Consider the following 8,892-nt stretch of genomic DNA (forward strand, 5'->3'; position numbering starts at 1 on the left):
CGCACACTCACCCCTATCCCTATGAGCACCTTCGAAGGACTGAGTCAGCAAATCTTGAAGTTTACGAAATCACCACAGGTGCCTCGATGTCGAGGGCCATGTCGCCTACCACTTAATGCATAGCGCTGGAAAATCCTAGAATATGAACCCCTTGGCGGAAAGGACGGCATTACTTAACCAAAGTAAACATCAGTACATTCGGCTAGTTTTTCTTTGGCAACATGCAGTACGTACGATGATAGATTTCTGCAGTACTTTGCCTACATGATGACATGTGTTGAATATTGTTCATTATAAAAGTCTACTACTGACGGAGCGACATGATCTTGTACCCAAATTAGGGTTTCACTGAGAACATGATTTTGTAAACCGCTGCACGGTTTTGTAACCCAACTTTTGATAATAATGAGGAGTGTTTGCTGGCTGGCGCCTGTGTTTTTTCCCCTTCGCATGCATTGGAGGGGTTTTTCACGTTAAATTTTGTGTCTCCGTTGTGATTTGATCATGTGTTCTTCGTCGTTTATCCGCTGTCATTCACAACAACATGTTCACGCAATTGGAAATCATTGGTGAATCTCTGGCCATATGCATTCAAACATACACACTGCATGTTGCTGGCGTACACTACTGTAAAAAAAAATACAAGTGTTGAAGGTTTACACATGCATGTATCTCTGTTCTTGCTTACTTGTTGCGCTAAACAGCCCGCCTATACTCTGATTTGAGCTTTGAAAATTAAATAATGAGCTGCCCGGAAGACGGCCGGCGGCGAGATAGGCGGCGGAGCAGAGGAGGCAATATTAGTACTAGTATATTCTGGAATCTTGATGGTGGCGCTGCACAATGATTGTAATGTGGCCAGGTGATGGCGATCTATCAGGATAATCGCTCCATTTCCTCATAGGCGGCTGTCGTGTGCATTGTAATTTATCCCTCCCGTGTCATGGAACGGTGGTAATTAAGATTACTTGATTTACGTATGAAACTGGTCCACGCACAATTGAATACCACTGACTGATATAATTCCTCGCCATATGATTACGATTAATTAAGATGGTGGCCAGGAGAAAAGCAAGGTGCCGTCGTTGATGCGTACGAATATGAATAATCTCTCTAGCTAGCTACACACTAGTAGGTAATGTAGGTGCGTCTTTTCCAGCTACATATCACTTCTCTCTTTCTGGTGCTCGTTAAGATTTGGATGCTGTGTAAAAAGCACTTCTTTCCTAGCACCTCGACTAGCTAGCCAGCTAGCTGTGATTCCACTAATAATCCATGATCCCGTTCACTACTAGTAGTACGTGTGAATTGAATATGCATGGCATAAATTGTTCTCCACGGAACAGTACGGGAAACGTGCAGAATTCATGCGTGATGGAAAAGCTAGCTTATTACATGCAATTAAGGTGGTGTAGTCATCGGTCAAGAGATGGGTGCAACAAGTAGTGCAGCACGATCAGATTTAGGCTTTGATCCCTGTATATATATGACCGCATAGTCATCATCGACACATATTCGCTGGAACAATAACAAAGGCCGGCCGTGAAACATAAGCAAGAGGAGTAGCGTGTTCAAGTTACGGTCGTCCATGGACTTGTCACTTCAGCTGCTGCCACGCATGCCGTCCCTGATGATCGATCCAACACACACATATATGCATGCCGATCGATGGTCGCCGTCGCCGTCGCCCGCCGTCGTCGTCGGCGTCGTCGGCGTTGCCCGCGCAAGGTGCGCGCGTAGGTAACCTACCCTAATGGCTATGGGCATAGGCTTAGACTCTTGCGATCAAAACCACTTGAGCGGAAGGCAAGTGGAAAAGACGTTGTTGGTTTCATCCGATCCGTGCATGGGGGGATGGAAAAAGGAGCTGAAGAAAGATTCAATGGTGGCCAGAGACCCCTCTCTCCTGCTTTTATCATCATGTTGCTTGTTGCACCAGTGAAATGAGAATGAAATGGCGATCGCTTTCGGAGGGGACTGGAGGAAGCAAACCAGGAGTCCAAGTGCAAACCTGGCTGCCATGTGTCGACTCTGGAACGCAACCAAATGTTGGTTTCAGAGGTCTCCAGATCATGTCAAATCGACATAAAGATGTGTACGTTTAGGAGCAAGTTGCATCTAAGTTAGAGCATGTGTGTATGGATCATTATTAAGAACTGCGTGTACTTTCTCGAAGGATGACAGGTGGGCCTATGCATCCGCATATCAGCCTGTGTGAATGGTAGCGTACGTGCCGAGCACGTGGATCTTGAACCCCACCGGTCCATATCTTGTTTGGATCCAAATTTTTTTTATTTTGACACTGTAACATTTTTGTTTTTATTTGACAAACATTATTCAATTATAAAGTAACTAGATTTAAAAAATTCGTCTCGCGATTTACAGGTAAATTGTGTAATTAGTTTTTATTTTTATCTATATTTAATGCTCCATGTATATGCCGCAAGATTTTATATGACGTAAAATTTTAAAAAATTTTGGTTTTTAGGGTGAACTAAACAAGGCTCTATTTCCATTTTATTCTCTGCCATCTCTCCCTATGACTCTCGACATGGCATCCCCTCGACTCGCGACGGCCACCCCTTGACGGCCCCCCTCGGTAGCGTGGCAGGTGAGGCGTGAATGCAGACAGGCTGTCTAGGTCCACATGGATCTAGTTTAGGCCTTGTTTAGTTCCACTCGAAAACTTAAATTTTTTTAAAATTTTCTGTGACATCGAATCTTTAGATGTATGCATAAAATATTAAATATAAATGAAAATAAAAACTAATTACACAGTTTAGTCGAAATTGACGAGACGAATCTTATGAGCCTAGTTAGTCCATAGTTGAATAATAATTATCACAAACAAACGAAAGTGCTACAGTGTCAAGAAATAAACGCGGCCTGAGCAACGCTAGTGTAGTGAGCTTGGCGGTGGCCGGTGGGTTTGGTGCAAGCTCCGCAATGACACAGAAAACTGAGTATGCTTGAGGACCAGCAATTTTTTTGAGAGGCGAATTTAAACCCAAGGATATATCTTGAGGGTTATATAAAACCCTCAAGAAAATACATATTCTTGAGTGCTAAATCAAACCACCAAATTAAATCAGTATTTCCTTGAGTGCTAGTCGAAACCGCCAAGATAATTCTATGTTTTCTTGGGTGTTATTATAAACCACCAAAGGTAATTCACATTTCCTTGGGTGTAACTAGAAACCGCCAAGTAAGTTCTAGTTCCTTTGGGTGCAAACCCTCAAGTAAATTATTGTAGCTGTCAAAGAAAAAAATAGTTTATAGTTATATTTCTCTTAACCACCGATATAGTGAACTTATTGCATTCTTGTTAGTTAGACATTGCATTTTATGGACATAAATGCTCCATTAACATGTTTGGAAAATGATATATATTTTTTGTTAGTAAATAAATCCAATAAAAGTTATAATTTTGTGTTGTTATGCATTAGAGAATGCATATATTAGCACTTAGCTTGAGATGCCTACTTATTTTAAAGCTAAAATGTAACATACTAATATCGTATGGAGGCAAAGTTTATATCAAATGTATAGAGCCCGAAGAGATATACAACTTCTTAGTTGATGAAATTTTCATTTGAAATTATTTGAGGTCCATAAAATATGTTTTAAATTATTAGAATTTCAAACTTTAATTTTTTTTGAATCTTTCAAATGACCTCAAATAGAGATACAACCTAAACCAAAGTTATAGTACTCGATGAGATATAAAACTTTATAATTCAAACTTTTTTATTTAAAATTATTTAGGTTCTCAAATATTCATTACAAGATCCACTAAAGTGAAAACAAAAAGAAAGAAACATTCACTTAGTCAAAAAAACATCGTGGTGTAGTGGTAAGTTAGCTTCACCCAGATTCTCAAGTCATGAGTTTGATTCTCAGCTACAATAAATATGAGATTATTTCTCTTTTTTCCCATGCATATCCTTGAGGGTCATCGGCACTCAAGAAAACATCTATCCTTGGGTGTTTTTACATTTTCTTGGGTGTCATCGGCACTCAAGGAAACCTATATCCTTGGGTGTTTTTATATTTTTTTGAGTGTCATTGGCACTCAAGAAAATCTATATTCTTGGATGTCGTTACATTTTTCTTGACGATGTTAAAAATCTGACCACTGATTTATTTTCTTGACGGTTCAACCCTCAACGAATTGATTTGTGGCGGCCGGCACTCAAGGAAATAGTATTTCCTTGTCTCTCTATCTTTGGCGGCCATTCCTTGAATGCTAGCCTCCAACATTGATTTTCTTGATGAATTTAGGGGTTTTCTTGAGGGTTTGTGACCCTCAAAGGTATTCAGTTTTATGGTAGTATGCAGTGGCGGACTGGCAAGTGCAGCCACAAGTGAGCTTGGCAGCGGATTTAGTGCAAGCTCTGTAACAGCGTGGGCAATAATAGACTAGAGGGTGTAGTCACAGGTGGTAACAACACAGTTGTAATACAAATAGTCAATTTTTATCGATTATTACCGCTGGTTACCGCTGGTCCGCCACTTTCACTATTGGTTTGTACAACTAGTGGCGATGGGGTCCCCAACCAATTGTGTTGATATTTTCGTAGTAATGATGTAGTATGTAACTAATAGTCATGAACTACCAATAAGTCAATTTCCATAGAAAATATCTTCATTTTCATAAACATTTGGCTAGTGCGGGTACACTTCCTTTGCCCTTTTTGTTGATTACTCACAAAATACTATATTTTCAAGATGATATTAAATCCACCAACTACAACTATACATGAGACAACTATAATAGTCTACTGATGGGATTGTGAAAGGTCCTAATATAGCTAAAGAAAGAGAAGGGGTGAATAGCCTATTAAAAAAATCTACAAACTCACTAGAGCAAGAGGTTAGTAAATAACAAAGCAAAACCTTTTGCTCTAGCTCTAATGGAGTGTTTGCAAGCCACCTATCCAACAATTCTAGTTGCTATTGTCACTAGACACACAAAAGCTATGTTTCTACTTACGCTAGAAAACTACCTAAAGTTTCTATACAAGCAAGTAAGCTACTCTAGTATGGAGGGGATGAACCAATCACAATAATATGAAGTCTAATCACCGAGAGAAATCCAATAAAACAATCACAATGGAGACATAAGATTTTTCTCCCGAGGTCCACGTGCTTATCGGCATGCAACGTTCCCGTAGTGTCGACCAACACTTGTTGGTTCAGCGGCTAAGAGGTGTTGCATGAACCTCGTCCTCACTAAGGACACCACAAGAACCGACCCACAAGTGAGGTAGCTCAATGATACACACAATCCACTAGAGTTGTTTTTGGCTCTCCGCCGGAAAAGGCACAAAACCCCTCACAATCACCGGGAGACGGCCACGAACAATCATCAACTCGTGTCAATCCTCCTCCGCTGCTCCAAGCCGTCTAGGTGGCGACAACTACCAAGAGTAACAAGAAAACCGCAACCATGACGATCCCCAAGTGCCACTAGATGCAATCACTTAAGCAAATGTACTTAGAATCACCTCCAATCTCACTATGATGATTAATCTATGAAGGAGATGAGTGGAAAGTGTTTGCTTAGACTCACAAAGATGTTAAGTATGCTAGAATACCAAGAGAGTGAGTCCCAATCTGGCCAAACGCTATTTATAGACACCCCCAAACAAATAGAGCTGTTGACTCTCTCATTAGACAGAAAATAGGGGCATCGAACGCGCAGACGGTTAGCCGTCAGACACTGGAACCCAACATCTGATGCTCAGATGATAGCCACATGTCTAGCTTTTGAATCTCACGCATCGATCTCTAACGGTCATTTAAACGTTTGAGTTCGTTTGAGTTCACAGGTTCAAAGCATTGAACGCATCAGGTGGTACGCACCGGACGCGCCCTTCAACACTAGACGCTACTCAGGGAGCTCTGCAAAACGCACAAGCGTCGGACGTGTCCGACGCTACCTCACCGGACGCTCCCTGGCATCCGATGATCACAGCTAGAGAAGCTCACTCGCGCACTCGTTGACGTTAGTACTCACCGGACGCGTAGTTCAACATTGTGCTGCTCAACTACTATACACCGGACGCTGGGTCAACGTCTGGTGAGTGTTTTCCAGTAAAAAACACTCCTACGACTTCTTCAAATTTTTCATAGACGCAATAAAAAAATATGCATTCATTTTCACAAAAGCGCCGACAGTGTGTATATATATATAACTATTACTCTATAGCTAGCTAGAAAATAACTTATTATGTAGCCACTTAATTTGAGTTACGATAATTACTATGTTAATTTATAAGATTATAGTAACTCCATACTAAGTGGTTTAATATAACATTATGGTAAATATCTCAATGAGTTATAGTAACTCAACTATTATAAATATGTATTTATATTATCGTAAATTAGTATATAAAATTATCGTAAATAGAGGTGGCTATAAAATAACTTATTTTGTAGCTGGCTACTATATATATATATATATATAGTGTTAGAAAATAAATAAGGAGAAAAATATGAAATTTCATACAAGTAATTTTTATTAGCGAGAGATAAATAACTAAAGCTTATGTATTCTAAGACCAGTCTCAATGTATAATTTCATGACACTGTTACCAAGACTATAAACTAGGTAACCGTGTCGTATGAGTTTCATGGGGATGAAACTCCTCTCTCATCTGATGATACTCCTTCATTTAATGACTCTGCCAAGTCAGCAATTTTACTTATATGGCACCCTATTTAATGTGCATGACACTCTTATGAAACATGTATTGAGACTGACCTAATAGCCCATGTAAAAGCACAGTTTGATAGACTAGTAACATAAACAAGAGTAAACACCCCTAATATTGCTGCAACTAAATTACATCTACTCCTTCCGTCATATAATATAGTACATTCTAACTTTTAAAATTTGTCCTCAAATATAATGCATTCTTGAGGAGAGAATTTACATTAAATAATTTTTATTTATCAACCAATCACCATTAATCACATTAATAATAACATCTAATTAGAAAATAAAATAGAAGTACATGTGTTTTTTATATTTTCTCTTATTTTTTAAAAAAATTTTAAAATACACTATATTACATGACAAAGGGAGTATAATGTAAACAAAAAGAGAATAGAATAATCCACACCGTGCTCTCCATTAAAAAAGAACAGGTCCTTTTCAGACTCACATTAAAAGAGCTATAGCCTGTACCCAAAGTCCAGCGCATGCTGATGCAAATGCTTATTCCATTTTCATATTGCTTTGTACATTTGCGAGATAATTATAATATGCAGTGAGCGGTTTCGTGATCCAGACAGATGATAACCCCTTGGTTACGGTAGTGCGTGGTCCATAGCGAAAGTTTGCCGAGTGTTAAATTTTGGACCACCAATTAGATTTTTTTTTGTCGTCTGAGCTAGTCTAGTTGTTTGTTACTTTGAGCTAGAATTATCGTGAGCATTCCTAGCTAGAGTACTCGAGATCGATCAGCAACCTAGGTTGGTCCATTTAAGCTATGTACACATAGATGATCTATATCATCACACACATTCTAGTTTATTATGCGAAGGAAAGTTGTAAATAGCAGCATTTAGCTACAAATAATTGATTGGACTACGGAAATGAATCAATACACAATAATTAGTCAGATATATATTGTACCACATGGTACTCAGATAACATTGGAGCAGGTAGTATATATTGTATCACACGCATGATCCTTAATTAGTTCAACCCATGAATCATACTGGCTAGCATGTACCTATTATATGTAGACTAAAATATAGCACGTTCTGGATTAATTCTTTTGTTTTTTGAAGTGAGTGCAAAAGATCAAAACATGTTGTCGCACATGTGTGGATTTTCATAGGCGGCACGCTGGGTTTAAGAGAATCGAAGGTCGTAAGGCCCATAACAACCATTGTACATATATAGTTTCCATCTCATAAATCAACTAGCTGAACAAATAACAGAAATGAATATTATCAAGCAAAATTTGGTAGTCAGCTAGGCCTTGTTTACTTTAAAAAATTTTACAAAATAGGAATAGTAGCACTTTCGTTTGTATTTGACAAATATTGTTCAATTATGGACTAACTAGACTCAAAAGATTCGTCTCGTCAATTCCGACCAATCTATACAATTAGTTTTTATTTTCATCTATATTTAATACTGCATGCATACGTCTTAGAATCTGAAAAATTTTGCAAAATTTTTGAGGAACTAAACAAGGCCCTAGGTTGTATTGGCAAATTTGAGCTTATTACTGGTCCATCAAACCCATGTTCTTGCATGTGTTAGGAAGACAAAAGGTTTGTGTATGAATAAATAGAAGGCACACACATAGTCATTTTTTTATATTTTCTATCTCAACCGTTCGTAATCTAACAAAACTTATACTGATACTTTCTCTTACATTTATCTAGTTGTGATAAACTTTTTTATATGATTTCCCATCCCCATTCATAGATTGTCCCTTTTCATTGCACCTCTATATGTACTTTACATGTGTTTTGTTGAAATCTTAATTTCAGCTATGTTATTAACATGTAAACTGAGATCCTCACTACTTCCTGCATACTTCCTCCATCCAAAAAAGAATAAAAACTCGCTCCCCAAGGAGTCAAATAATCCCAAGTTTGACTTGTACCTTAAAATAAATTTATAATGAAAATATATTTTACACTTAATCTAGTGAAACTTATTACAAATTGTAAATAGTAGTTTTTTATATATTTGATCGAACTTGTATTGTTTGACTTCTTTTGGTGTGAAAATTTAATTCTTCTTGTGGTGGAGGAATTATATACATATCTATGTGGTTCACATGGTGACTGTTGCCCAAACATCACAAACACAAGGGTAGAATAAATCCCAGAGGTCAGCTGGACCAATGGGTCGCCTGGATTAAA

The sequence above is a fragment of the Sorghum bicolor genome, chromosome 3 (genome assembly GCF_000003195.3).
Source record: "Sorghum bicolor cultivar BTx623 chromosome 3, Sorghum_bicolor_NCBIv3, whole genome shotgun sequence".
Lineage (NCBI taxonomy): Eukaryota > Viridiplantae > Streptophyta > Magnoliopsida > Poales > Poaceae > Sorghum > Sorghum bicolor.